This window comes from Heteronotia binoei, chromosome 2 (assembly GCF_032191835.1).
Source record: "Heteronotia binoei isolate CCM8104 ecotype False Entrance Well chromosome 2, APGP_CSIRO_Hbin_v1, whole genome shotgun sequence".
Taxonomy (NCBI): domain Eukaryota; kingdom Metazoa; phylum Chordata; class Lepidosauria; order Squamata; family Gekkonidae; genus Heteronotia; species Heteronotia binoei.
Window position 1 is genome coordinate 78,606,102 of NC_083224.1, and position 12,536 is coordinate 78,618,637.

Below are 12,536 nucleotides of genomic sequence, written 5' to 3' on the forward strand. Positions count from 1 at the left end.
GGGTTGTCACCAGTATGCTGATGACACTCAGCTCTATCTGTTGATGGATGGCAGACCATCATCTGCCCCTGAACACCTGTCCGAGGCATTAGGGGCCGTCGCAGGATGGTTACAGCAGAGCCGACAAGTTAAATCCAACTAAGATGGAGGTCTGTTGGGGTTTAACACTTACTATTAGCAGAGTAACATGGAGATAGCCACGAATAACAGCCAGGCACACGGTTTAGCTTAAGAATCAAAGTAGTTTACTTTACTCATGAGGAAAAGGTATGACTGGGATTTCTAGAAAAAGGATTCTAGATATCCTTTCTAGCTACTAGGCTACATCTCGACTCTCTGGAGTCCTAACTTCGACTGCATGGAGATCTAAGGGCTTTACACAAAGGACAATAAAACTGACCAAATGGTTTCCCTTAGACCACCACCCAAATATATGGATTAGCCTATTAGGGCTCTCCCTCAGTGGTTACTATGCATATTGACACCTAGCCTTGGCAGGAAGTACGTGCACGCATTCTCATTGGCTCTACCTACTCACTGGCTAAACATCAGCATGCATATACAAACATTTAATTAACTCATGACAACAGGAAGTGAAATTGCATCAGAAACCCAACAATCCCCTTCTCAAGTTCACAAACTGAAGTTTCAGCTTCTTACTCAGGTGCTCAAACTTCTTCTTGGTGAGCGGCTTGGTCATGATGTCAGCAATCATTTCTTCCGAAGGACAAAACTTTACTTCAATCATTCCTTGTTGCTACAACACCCTCACCTTGTGGTATCGCACAGAAATGTGCTTGGTCTTGCCTTTGACACTTTCACTCTTGATCAAACTTAGGCAAGGTGTGTTATCTTCAAACAGGGTTACTGGAATAGGCTCTTCTATTCCAAAGTCTCTCAGCAGGTGTATGATCCATTCAAGCTCATTGCAGGCACCTGCTGCAGAATCAAACTCAGCTTCCGTTGTGGACATGGCTACTATACTCTGCTTGCAACTTGTCCAGTTGATCAGGTTGCTTCCGTAGAAAAACAGATGCCCACTTACTGATTTGCGTTCAGTAGTGTCTTCGGCCCAATCTGCGTCCATGTATCCAATGAATCTTGGATCGTCATCAGCTGTAATCTTCAGTTTCAGATCAGCTGTCTCAATAAGATACTTAACAAGTCTCTTCACTGCATTCCAATCATGGTGATTTGGTGAGCTTGTCTTTCTGCTCAAGATTCCAACAGCTGCACTTATGTCAGGTCGGGTGAGTTGAGCTAGATACAGAAGTTTCCCAATAGTTTCTCTGTACAGATGATTGTCCTTGAGAGGCACTCCATCTTCCAGCTTGAGGTAAGATGGGTCAAGCGGGAAACTTGCTCTCTTGATATCTTCCAGGCTCAGTGCCTTAGCAAGATTCAGGATTTTGGTTGTTTGACTCAGAAGAAAACCTCCATTCTCTGTTCTTTCTATCTGTATTCCAAGATAGTGTTCCAAAGTCCCAAAACATTTTACTTCCACTTCTGCACTCAGCTTGTCAACTATCTCTTGCACATCAGATTCACATTGACAGCATAACAACAGTCCATCAGTTGACATCAGTACATACTGGCATTTATCATTCTTCAGTTTGAAGAACAGGCTGGGTTCTATTTTCTCTTGCTGGAACCCTTGTTTCTGCAGAAAAGCAGTTAGCACTTCACTCAGTCCTTTATCAGGTAAGTTTTCCTTGAGGTTTGCCTTTTCAATCTCAAGGTGCTGCACATGCATTCCTTTCTGTGCTGCTATACTCAGTAGGGTTCTGAAAGTGGCATACTTTACAATCAGCTCCCTTGGGATTTCCTCATTGTCTGAGGATTCTTCTGCAGTTTGCAGAACATTACAAAGTCCGTATCTGGCAGGTGGTACACCCTTATTGCTCCTCACAGTACTGCCTGTCTCCCCTTCTGGTCCAGCTTGATCTGCTTCCCCTTCTGCTTCTGGGGTGCTTTCTGGCCTACCTTGAGGGTCGGCGCTACTGGCAGTCAGCCAATCGACCATTTCAGTGAGGGACATTCCTGCATCAGTTTCCTGATCTTCCTGCACTGTGGCTGTCTAAGATATCAGGGGTACACTCCTCTCATCAATATGCACAACATTGCATTCTTTAGATAACATAGTCTTTGGATCCATAACATCACCTTTTACAGTCTCTAGAGATTTCTCATTGTACACTGGCTTTCTCTTGCCATAGGGTGGCGCTGTGCCTTTCCCCTTCACACATACATCACAAGCTTGCAACTTTGGGCTGCATCCTGCAAACTTTTCTTTGCATGTATTTAGTGACTTCTCAACAGATCTCATATTATAGACATGACCCACTTCTTCAGGGTTCAGATAGTAAGCACAATCAATTCTCACTGCTTCAAAAAGCACGTCACTCCCTGGATGGGCAATGGTGCATTTTCTATCTTTAATCAAAAATACATTTCCTTGATCTGTCAATTTCATTACAGAGATTAAATTCTGATCTGCTTGCTCAGAGTAAACACAGTCCTTCAACAACACATCAATTAGCTCTCCAGCCTTTGAATAAACTGAGATCTTCACAGATCCTACACCATTTGTCTGTAAGTATCCTCATTAGTAAGTTTCAAAGTTCTCCTCTGGCTTTCATCCAAACAAACAAACCATTTGCGAAATCTACATATATGCGTAGTAGAACCAGAATCCAGCAAAAAAGATTCCTTAGCATCTATTTTATTAGATCTTAACATGTAGGAGACCTCACCACGAGGCTTTGCCTTTGTTTGTGAGTTAGCAGTCCCCTGCTGGGACATGGCCCCTTCTCCTTTGGGTGAGGAGCTGGGATTTCTGCCTTCAGGCCTGTTCTGCTTTGACTCACAGAATCTCGCTATGTGGCCTGGTTTCAAACATCTGTAGCAGATCCTTTGATCTCTGCCCCCTTTTTCCTCCTTTACAGCCAATGCTTGCATTTGGCTTGACAATCTAGAAAATTTGCGTTTAACACTTAAGTCTCTTAAATATGCAATTGTAAAATCGATATCAATCTCTTCTCTAGATTCAACTGGGGCTAAAATGCTCTCATAGCTTTCTGGGAACGATGAGACAATCACAGCTTGAAGCTCTTCAGTAGATACCGTAGCTCCAGCCGATCTTAATTCTGTGACAAGGGCCAGGATATTGTCAAGGTGAGCTGAGATATCACCCCCTGAAGCAAGACTGAGGGAGTATAGGCGTTTGCGCAAATACTGCCTCTGGAGAAACATGCGCTGCCCATACTTCAAATTTAGGTTATTCCAAATCTCTTTTACGTGAACACAATTAACAACTATGGCAGTTTCTTGAGATGAGACTGAACTTAGTATCAGCAGCTTAGCTTTAAGTTCATCTGCATCAAACTTCTTTCTCTCCTCTTGGGATAAATCAGTTGGAATATCATAATCCAACACATATCTTATCCGTTGAACTCCAAGAGCACACTCAATTCCCATTTTCCATAAAAGGAAGTTATCCCTGCTCAGTTTAGGGATGCTTAGCTTGGGGAAATTTTTCATATTGCATACAACCTGTTCTGATGGCTGTAACGTCATCCTTTTCTCAGCCGAAGATGCTGTTCCAGAACTTTCAAGCGTTTGCCTCTGTCTGGGATTTCTGGGTCTGTGCCTCCGATGGGACATCAAAGAGAATCCATTCCTTTTGTTTCCCAAGCAATCAGCCGGCAACTACAAGCGATGGGGAAAGAGTTCCTTCAGATGCAAATTCCTGGAGCACAACCTGAGCACTTCTCTATACCTTTCTTAGCTAATTAACTGCCTTGGCTTTTTGCTCACAGCTTTGAAGCTTACTGGGCCCATAACCTTTGTTGGGGTTTAACACTTACTATTAGCAGAGTAACATGGAGATAGCCACGAATAACAGCCAGGCACACGGTTTAGCTTAAGAATCAAAGTAGTCTACTTTACTCATGAGGAAAAGGTATGACTGGGATTTCTAGAAAATAAAGAAGGATTCTATATCCTTTCTAGCTACTAGGCTACATCTCGACTCTCTGGAGTCCTAACTTCGACTGCATGGAGATCTAAGGGCTTTACACAAAGGACAATAAAACTGACCAAATGGTTTCCCTTAGACCACCACCCAAATATATGGATTAGCCTATTAGGGCTCTCCCTCAGTGGTTACTATGCATATTGACACCTAGCCTTGGCAGGAAGTACGTGCACACATTCTCATTGGCTCTACCTACTCACTGGCTAAACATCAGCATGCATATACAAACATTTAATTAACTCATGACAACAGGAAGTGAAATTGCATCAGAAACCCAACAAGGTCCTGGGCCTGAGTTGAGGGGGGGTAGGTCTGTGTACCCAACTCCCAGCCTTGGACGGCGCTGTTTTAGTGCCAACCCAACAGTTAAAGAGTTTGGGAGTGATCTTGGATGCCTCACTTTCTATGAAGGCCCAGGTCATGGTGAATGCCGGGTCTGCCTTCTGCCACCTAGGGCAGATCAGGCAGCTAGCACCATATCTATAACCTCAAGACCTGGCCACAGTGACCCATGCAATGGTCACTTCCAGATTAGATTACTGCAACTCGCTCTATGCTGGCTTGCCCTTGAAACTGATCTGAAAACTGCAGCGAGTGCAGAACAAGGCAGCTCACCTCCTGACTGCATCATCTGTATGGGTGAGCATGCGACCAGTGCTCCATGGCCTGCACTGGCTGCCTATAGAGTACCGGATCTACTTCAAGGTGTTAGTTTTGACTTTTAAAGTCTTACGCAGCCTGGGACCAACATACCTGAGGGATTGTCTCTTCTCATATATGCCCCGGAGATCGCTTCGTTTGGTCTCCCAAGATAGGCTGACTGTACCCAGCCCAAGAGATGCCTGTCTTGCCTCTTTTCGGTCCTGGCCCCAACCTGGTGGAATCAGCTCCTTATAGAGATCCGGGCCCTACCTGGCTTGCTAGCCTTTCGTAGGACCTGTAAAATGGAGCTGTTCCACCAGGTCTTCGGGCATCTATCCTCTAGATCGGTTGGCCTCCCCTACTGTACTATTCTACTGCACTGATCTGCTGCACTGTCCAGCTGCACTATCTTATCATATTATTCTGCTGGACTACTCTGTAGTATCGAATATTGTAACTGGGTTTTTATTATTATACTGCTGTGATTTATAATAATTTATACTACTGCTTATAAACATGCAAACGAAACACCCCCCCCCCCCCGAGTCCCACACCAAATCACGGCAGTCAAGTTTCATGCCAAGACTGCTCATTGGCTTCTGTTCAGAGTTCAAATCTATCAAGTGTTTTAGGCATTCCCGTGGTTGCCCAAATGTGCGCGAAAACTGCAGCGAAACATTAAATTCAGTACACAACACCCCTCCTCTCCCAAGTTCCAAAGTCCTAGCATACATAGTCCTCCAGATACTCTGGTCGGTGATGTTCCCTTTGTGAATGCCTGGGCTCTGCCTGAAATGGAGGTGCTGTGCTCAGCGTGGCCTCACCAGAATTTCTCTGTGTTGGGGAACCCAGAATGCTTGGTGGAGTAGGGGAGAGTGAGGCCCCTTCGAGACTTACTCCCGATGAGGGTAGGTACGCCACTTCTCTGTTGGTCTTTGTCACTGGAAGTAGCAGCGCCAGCTCTCCCCCTCTCTGCAAAGAAAGAAAAACAACTATGCCTATGAAACAGACCTTGTAATTGACTAGGAAAATATTTCTGTTTTCCATGAGTCCTCTGGCTCTTCTGGAAGCCTCCTGCAGAGCAGCTAGTCAATGTGCTGGCGGAGGAGCTGACCCCCTTCTGTCAACACTTCATAAGAGCAGGGTCCCGTGACTCTAATCACCATAGCTGGAATCCATTTGGGGCCACTCACAAAGTTTTGGGCATACAAGGGGTTGCCTGGGGAGAAGCCTCTGGGTGCTTCTTGGCTCTCTGGATTTAGCCACAGTTCTGGAGCCCAGTCAAGGTGTAGGTGGTCCAACCACATTGTCAGGTGCCACCCCACGAGGAGTTCCTCTGGGCTGCAGCCGGTGTCTGTACTCGGTGTTACCCGATTGCCGAAAAGGAAGGCCATTAATTTGTGGTCCCAGTCCCCATAGATAATTCTGCTTAGGGACTCTTTGGTTGTGTGTACCAACCGTTTTGTTTAGCCACTGGTGTCCGGGTGGAAAGGAGCAAACTGAATCAAATAATGTTCCAAAAACTCCTGGAACTCCCCTGAAGTAAAGGCAGTCCCGCTATCCGTCACAACCATGTCAGGCACGCTGTGGGTGCTGAATACTCCTCTGAGGGCCTGGATGATGGCCCTTGCAGAGGTGGAGGCAACAGGAATCACCTCCAACCATTTGGTGTAAGATACCACCAGAATGAAAAAGATCTGGCTGTGGAAGAGCCCCACAAAGTCCAAGTGAAGCCTCGCCCACGGCATGCGTATAGACTCAGTGTTGGACAGATACACTAGGAGGATCAGGGCGCGTTACCTAGCAGGGCTAGCACTGCTTCACCCACGCTTCAATCTCCTTGTCCAGCCCTGGCCATCAAACATAGCTCTTGGTGAGGGCCTTCATGCGCATGATTCCAGGGTGCACCTCATGCAGGCCCTCCAAAACTTGCTTCCACAGCAGTGGAGGGACTACAACGCGGTTTCTCCATAGGAGACACCCCTTGTGTGCCAACAGTTCATCCCTGCAGGAAACAAACGCTGTAAATTTTGGGCCCACCCAATCGAGAATGCAGGAGAGGATGCAGTCTCAGGCCGTGTGTTTGGCTACATCCACAGCATCCAGGGGCTGATTGGGCAGATTCTTGATTAGCAGGATCTGGTGTGCCGGGGCCGGGTTGATGGAGCTGAGTGGAAGGCGGCTGAGCACGTCGGCGTGGCCCATTGACTTTTCGGGGCAGTAGACAAGGTCGTAGTGGTAGGTGCCCAGGAAGATGTTCCAACGGAGAACCCGTGGCAACAGGATTTACGGGGTTTGCCCATTTGGGGCAAGCAGACCTAGCAGTGACTTGTGGTCCGTGGCAATCATGAAGGGGCACCCATATAAGTAGTCATGGAATTTCCACATCCCTGCCATGATGGCGAGTGCCTCTTTGTCGATTTAGGAGTAGTTGCACTCCGTCAGTGACAAAGTGCGTGAGTAGAAGGATACGGGTCCTCCCAGCCATCCAGCAACTGATGGCCCAATGTAGCCCCAATGCCATAGGGGGAAGCGTCGCAGCCGAGGTCCATGGGCAAGGTCTCGTTGAAATGGTGCAAGACCTCATTAGAAACCAGAATGTCCTTGACAGCCTGGAACATGGCCACCTGTTTCTTTCCCCAGACCCACAAAGCCTTCTTGTCCAGCAGGTGGTGGAGTGGCTCCGCAAGGGCAGCTTTGTGGGGCAGGAAAGAATGGTGAAAGTTCAAGAGCCCCAGGAATGCCTGAAGTTGGAGCTGGGGGGTGGGGGCTTGGTCTATGGCACGGACCTTCTTGGGAGTCAGGTGGATGCTGGCCGTGTTGACTGCAAAACCCAGGAACTCCACCTGCAGAACCCCCAGAGAACACATTTCTCTCTTCACCTTTAAACTGGCTGTCTTGAAGTGTTGCAACACAGAGCGGAGGCAGCAACTGAACTCTTCTGTGGTGGAGGCAGCAATCAGAAAGTCGTAGAAAAATGGCTGCTCTCCCGGGATCCCTTTAAGGATAGAATACATTAGATTCTGAAAGATCCTGGGGGCTACACTTACCCCAAATAGCAACTGTTTTAATGATTTCATTGTATTTTGATTTTAATACTCTGTTATTTTAACTGTTGTTAGCTGTCCTGAGCCCGTTAGGGTAGGGCAGGGTATAAATGCAATAAAATAAGTAAATGAATAAACCACTTAACTTTAAAGGCCCCACGGTGGGTGAAGATTGTTTGTATCTTGGCTGTTCTGTCATCTACGGGGGCTGCTGGTACACTTGGGCTAGGTCCAGCTTGCCAAAGATTTTAGAGCCAAGTAGGGAAGCCAAAATGTGGCTGACTACTGGGACCGGGTATGCATGGTCCTGCAGCGCTTTATTAATTGTGCACTTATAGTCTGCGCAGATGTGGACGTCCCCATTGGCTTTGATAGGCATCACTATAGGGGTCTCCCAGAGGCCACATGGGACTGGTTCCAGGATCCCCTGTGCTATGAGGCAGTCTAGCTCAGCCTCTATTTTAGGCTTGAGCATGAATGGGATGTGCCTGGCCTTCAGCCTTATGGGCTGCACCACCAGATTAAGTTGCAGGGATACCGGGGGACCCATGTAGAAGCCCAGAGCTCCATCAAAAACCTCAGGAAACTCTTCACAGATGTGTGTAAAGCTATGAGGCTGAATTTGGTTTACCCCTATGGTTTCTATCCTGAGGGACTTGAACCAGGCTAGTCCGAGGAGACTTGTGTGCTTGCCTCCCACCACCAACAAGTCCAACATGCTATCAAAATGTTTTAACTGCACTCAGAAATGGCCCCACCCCTTTACTGGATTTTTTTGAAAGTGTCTCAGGATGAACCCGTCTGGTCGCAGCAGTGGGCCTCCCTTGGGGCAGAGTTTCTTAAAAGTGTCCTCTGAAGTAATGGATATAGAGGACCCAGAGTCTAATTCCATTAGGCAGGGGGCCCTATTGATTAATACAGTCACTTTTATTTTGGCTGGAGTGTCTTGGGGCAAATTCAGTACTTGGAGACTTATCAAGGCCATGGTGTGCAGCTTTACTGACTCATGGTAGGTTGCCTAGCATCTTCTGGGTGCTTTGGCCCAGCATGCTTTGGCGATGTGGCCCATCTTGCCACAGTTCCAACATATGACATTCTGGAACTGCCAGGCATGGTGTTTGTGCAGATCCCCACAACTGGTGCAGGTAGTTGCTGCTGGCTTGCCCATTGGCTGTGTCAGAGCCACACGCTGCTCTTGTGGCAAGGCAGACGATGGAGCTGGTGGGTCTCCTCTGCATTGGATGTGTCAGAGGTGGAGGATACAATGGCCTGATGCATTGCTGTCGCGGGGTGGCTGCTGTGCAACTGTTTGAATGTGGTGGCCTGTTGAAGTGCCTTCGTCAGGGTGATGTCGTCTGTGATGAGTAGGTTTCAGCACAGTTTGTTGTCCTGGATCCCTACCACAAACCTGTCCAGGAGTGCCTCGTCCAGGTTCTGGAACTCGCAGTGTAGGGCGAGTCCTCTCAGCTCGGCCAGGTAGTCAGTGGCAGACTCAGCGGGCTTCTGTTGCCGGGTGTAAAACTCATGCCGGTTTGCCAATCTAGTCGGCTGGGGTACCCAGGGCCAGCTCTTCCACTAGGCAAATTAGGCATTTGCCTAGGGCATTGGCCCTCTGGGGGCGCTAAATTGGGCATCCCCCCACTGGCAGAGGCCTTCCCCGCAGCCTTTCTCCTGCTCGCCCCCATCTCTCTCTCTTCCCCGCTGTCTTTCTCCCAATCGCCCCCATCTCTCTCTTTTCCACACCACCTTTCTCCTGCTCACACCGTCTCTCTCTCTTCGCTGCTGCCTTTCTCCCAATTGCCCTTGTCTCTCTCTCTTCCCCATCGCCTTTCTCCCAATCACTCCTCATCTCTATCTCTTCCCCGCTGTCTTTCTCCTGCTCATCCCCAGTTCTCTCTCTTCCCCATTGCCTTTCTCCTGGTCACCCCGTCCCTCTCTCTTCCCCGCTGCCTTTCTCCTGATCGCCATCTCTCTCTCTTCCCTACCATCTTTCTCCTGCTCGCCCCGTCTCTCTCTCTTTGCTGCTGTCTTTCTCCTGATTGCCCCGTCTCTCTCTCTCTCTTCCCCACCGCCTTTCTCCCGATCGCCCCCCATCTCTAGCTCTTCCCCATCGCCTTTCTCCTGCTCATCCCCATCTCTCTTCCCTGCTGCCTTTCTCTTGCTTGTCCCCTTCTCTCTCTCTTCCCCACCGCCTTTCTCCTGCTTGCCTGGACTCTCTCGCTTCCCTGCCCCGTCCTCTTCCTTCTCTCCTTCCTGCCACCCCCCCCCCCGCTTTCCCCTGGGCATGTTGTTTTTTCTGTCTCTCCTTCCTGCTTTCTGTCCCCCCCCCCCCCGCACTTTCTTCCAGGCACGTCATTTCCCTCCCAGCCTTCCACTCATCTCCCCTTCTTTCTCTCCTTCCTGCTTTCTGTCACCCCCCCCCCCTGCTTTCTCCTGGGCCTGTTGTTTCCCTCCAGCCTTTGCCTCGTCCCCCTCTCCTTCCTACTTTCTGTAACCTCCCTGCACTTTCTCCTGGGCACGTTGTTCCCCCCCCCCCTTCCTTCTCTCCTTCTTTGCTTTCTGTCTCTCCCCCAATTTTCTCCTGGGCATGGTGTTCCCCTTGTTCCCCCTCACTTCAGCCTGTCAGTCCTCACAGCTGTTCCTGTGCAAAATTCTTTCATTCTGGGAGTGATATTTCCAGGCTGGAAATAGGTGCAGCCAAGGAAACTGGGGAACATGGGAAAACTCTCTCTGCCTTTTACACATGGATGGTAGGATACTGTAAATGTTGCATTTTATCATTTGTATATTATCACTATACTTTGTATAATACCCAGCACTGATAAAGGGCAAGGAAGAATGGTGTTCAGCTGGGCTACTTCATCTTCACATATAGTTCCATGGATATGAAAAAATAATTTTTTATAGATCCTTGAAATTATGATTGCCATTTTTCTGTTAGATTTTCTACTCTGGATTTTATAGCACTTTTGCAAATAACAATAAGCCCATGAAGATGACTGGTCAGTTTTCCTAATCAAGAACAGTTTTCTTGTTATATGTTAATAACAGTTAACTGTAGGTGTGGGTTTAGGGTTTGTTTTTTTTTAAAGACATACATTTGGTGTAGCATGGAGTCTGTGGTTTGGTGTTACTTCTATTGGGCTCACTGGTTCTGTTTGCATTTGAAGTAGGGATGCCAGCCTCCAGGTGGAACCTGCGTATCCCATAGAATTACAGCTCCAGACTGCAGAGATCAGTTCCCCTGCATCTTAACAAAGGATGGAGAAAGTGTGGTCTTTCCCTCTAAGGGACAATTACCAATAAGTAAAATTTATTTTATGTGTTAGCAATAAGTAGAAATTTTGAAAGATAAGAGAGATGCTGCCCATTGGTACTGCAAGGAGGTCCCTGTGGGTTTCTCTTTCCTTAAAGGCTTTTTGAAACTAGGCTTTGGAAGGGGTCCTCTTTGGAAATTTGGAGAGCAATTCCCAAGGGGTAAATTTCTCAGCCACTGCACTGGTTGTTCTTTGCACAGCACAGGATGTGTTTGAAAGAGATTGGGGTACAGTGTTTATGTCTTTATGTAGCTCTAAATAGAAGCTCCAATTATGATGTCTCTTAAGTGCCTAGAACATGCTTTCTGATAGTAGCTCATTTCTGTTAGCAGAAGTTCTGTTTAACCCTTTAAAGAATAATAGCAGTTATATGGACAATTTGGTAAATGAAACATTTCTACAGCAGGCAGAAACATTTCTACAGCCTTGGAGAATAAGCCTGGACACCTTCTCTTATTCTCTCTTCCGTCCTCCAAAAGCAAATGGTCAGCTCAGACTTAGAGAAAAGTGCCCAACTGAGATGCTGAATAGAGCCTTCCCTCCCAACTTTATTATTTCAAGAAGTTTTCCCATCCAAATACTTGCCAGAGTTGGCCCTGCTCAGCTTCCGAGATCTGACAAGATCAGTCTTACAGCTGGGCTATCTAGGTCAGGGAGTAAGTTCAAGTTTTGTGCTTTTCATTTGTCCCACAATTCATCTGGGTTTTTTTAAATGGTTATCAGTGGGGGGGGGGGTGTGTGCCAGAAGTTAGCCTTGCCTAGGGTGCAAGATAGTCTAGGGCTGGCCCTGGGGGTGCCACATGGTTGGTGACTGCCTGGATCAGGTCCTTATACAAGGCAGCTTCCAGGGTGGTTGGCACAATGAGGCACTTCATCAATTGCAGTGTATCGATGCCGCAAGAACTTAGCAGTAGTGATTTCTCATCGGCCCTATTCTCAGTCTTGTGGAAGACGACGTAGTATTTGAGCATGTCCACCCAGATTTCCCACTGGTCTGGATGAGCAGGGTTGAACTCTGGCAGATGCTGTCCTGGAGCAACAGCCACGATCTGTGTGGCAAGCAGAGCATGGGGCACTAGAACTCAGTGTGCGGTGCATGCGATGCAGCTGAGTGATAGGCTGACTCAACAGGATCCCATCCTCATCACCAGAGTTAAATACTGGGTCCAACACGAAGGAGCTCAACCAGGAACATGCTTTATTTAAGAACTACACACTAAGGCAAAATGGCAGGGCCAAGACTCCACTTATAAACATGCAAACGAAACACTCCTCAGAGTCCCACACCAAATCACAGCGGTCACATTTCGCTCCAAGACCGCACATTGGCTTCTGTTCAGAGTTCAATCTATGAAGTGATTAAGGCATTCCCATGGTTGCCCAGATGCGTGCAAAAACATTAAATTCAGTACGCAACAATTTCCTTAAAGATTCCAACATCCACTGATACCTGCAGGTCGCACTTCCATTTGAAACTGCTTTGGCTGCTTCACT

At 47.7% G+C, this 12,536-nt stretch overlaps 2 protein-coding genes across 13 annotated transcripts in view; both read left to right on the forward strand.

Moving 5' to 3' along the window:
- PIK3C2B (phosphatidylinositol-4-phosphate 3-kinase catalytic subunit type 2 beta) overlaps positions 1 to 12,536 on the forward strand; it is a 515,998-nt gene that overhangs the window by 478,020 nt on the left and 25,442 nt on the right. The gene's annotated exons all lie outside the window — the stretch shown is intronic.
- PLEKHA6 (pleckstrin homology domain containing A6) overlaps positions 1 to 12,536 on the forward strand; it is a 305,537-nt gene that overhangs the window by 265,576 nt on the left and 27,425 nt on the right. The gene's annotated exons all lie outside the window — the stretch shown is intronic.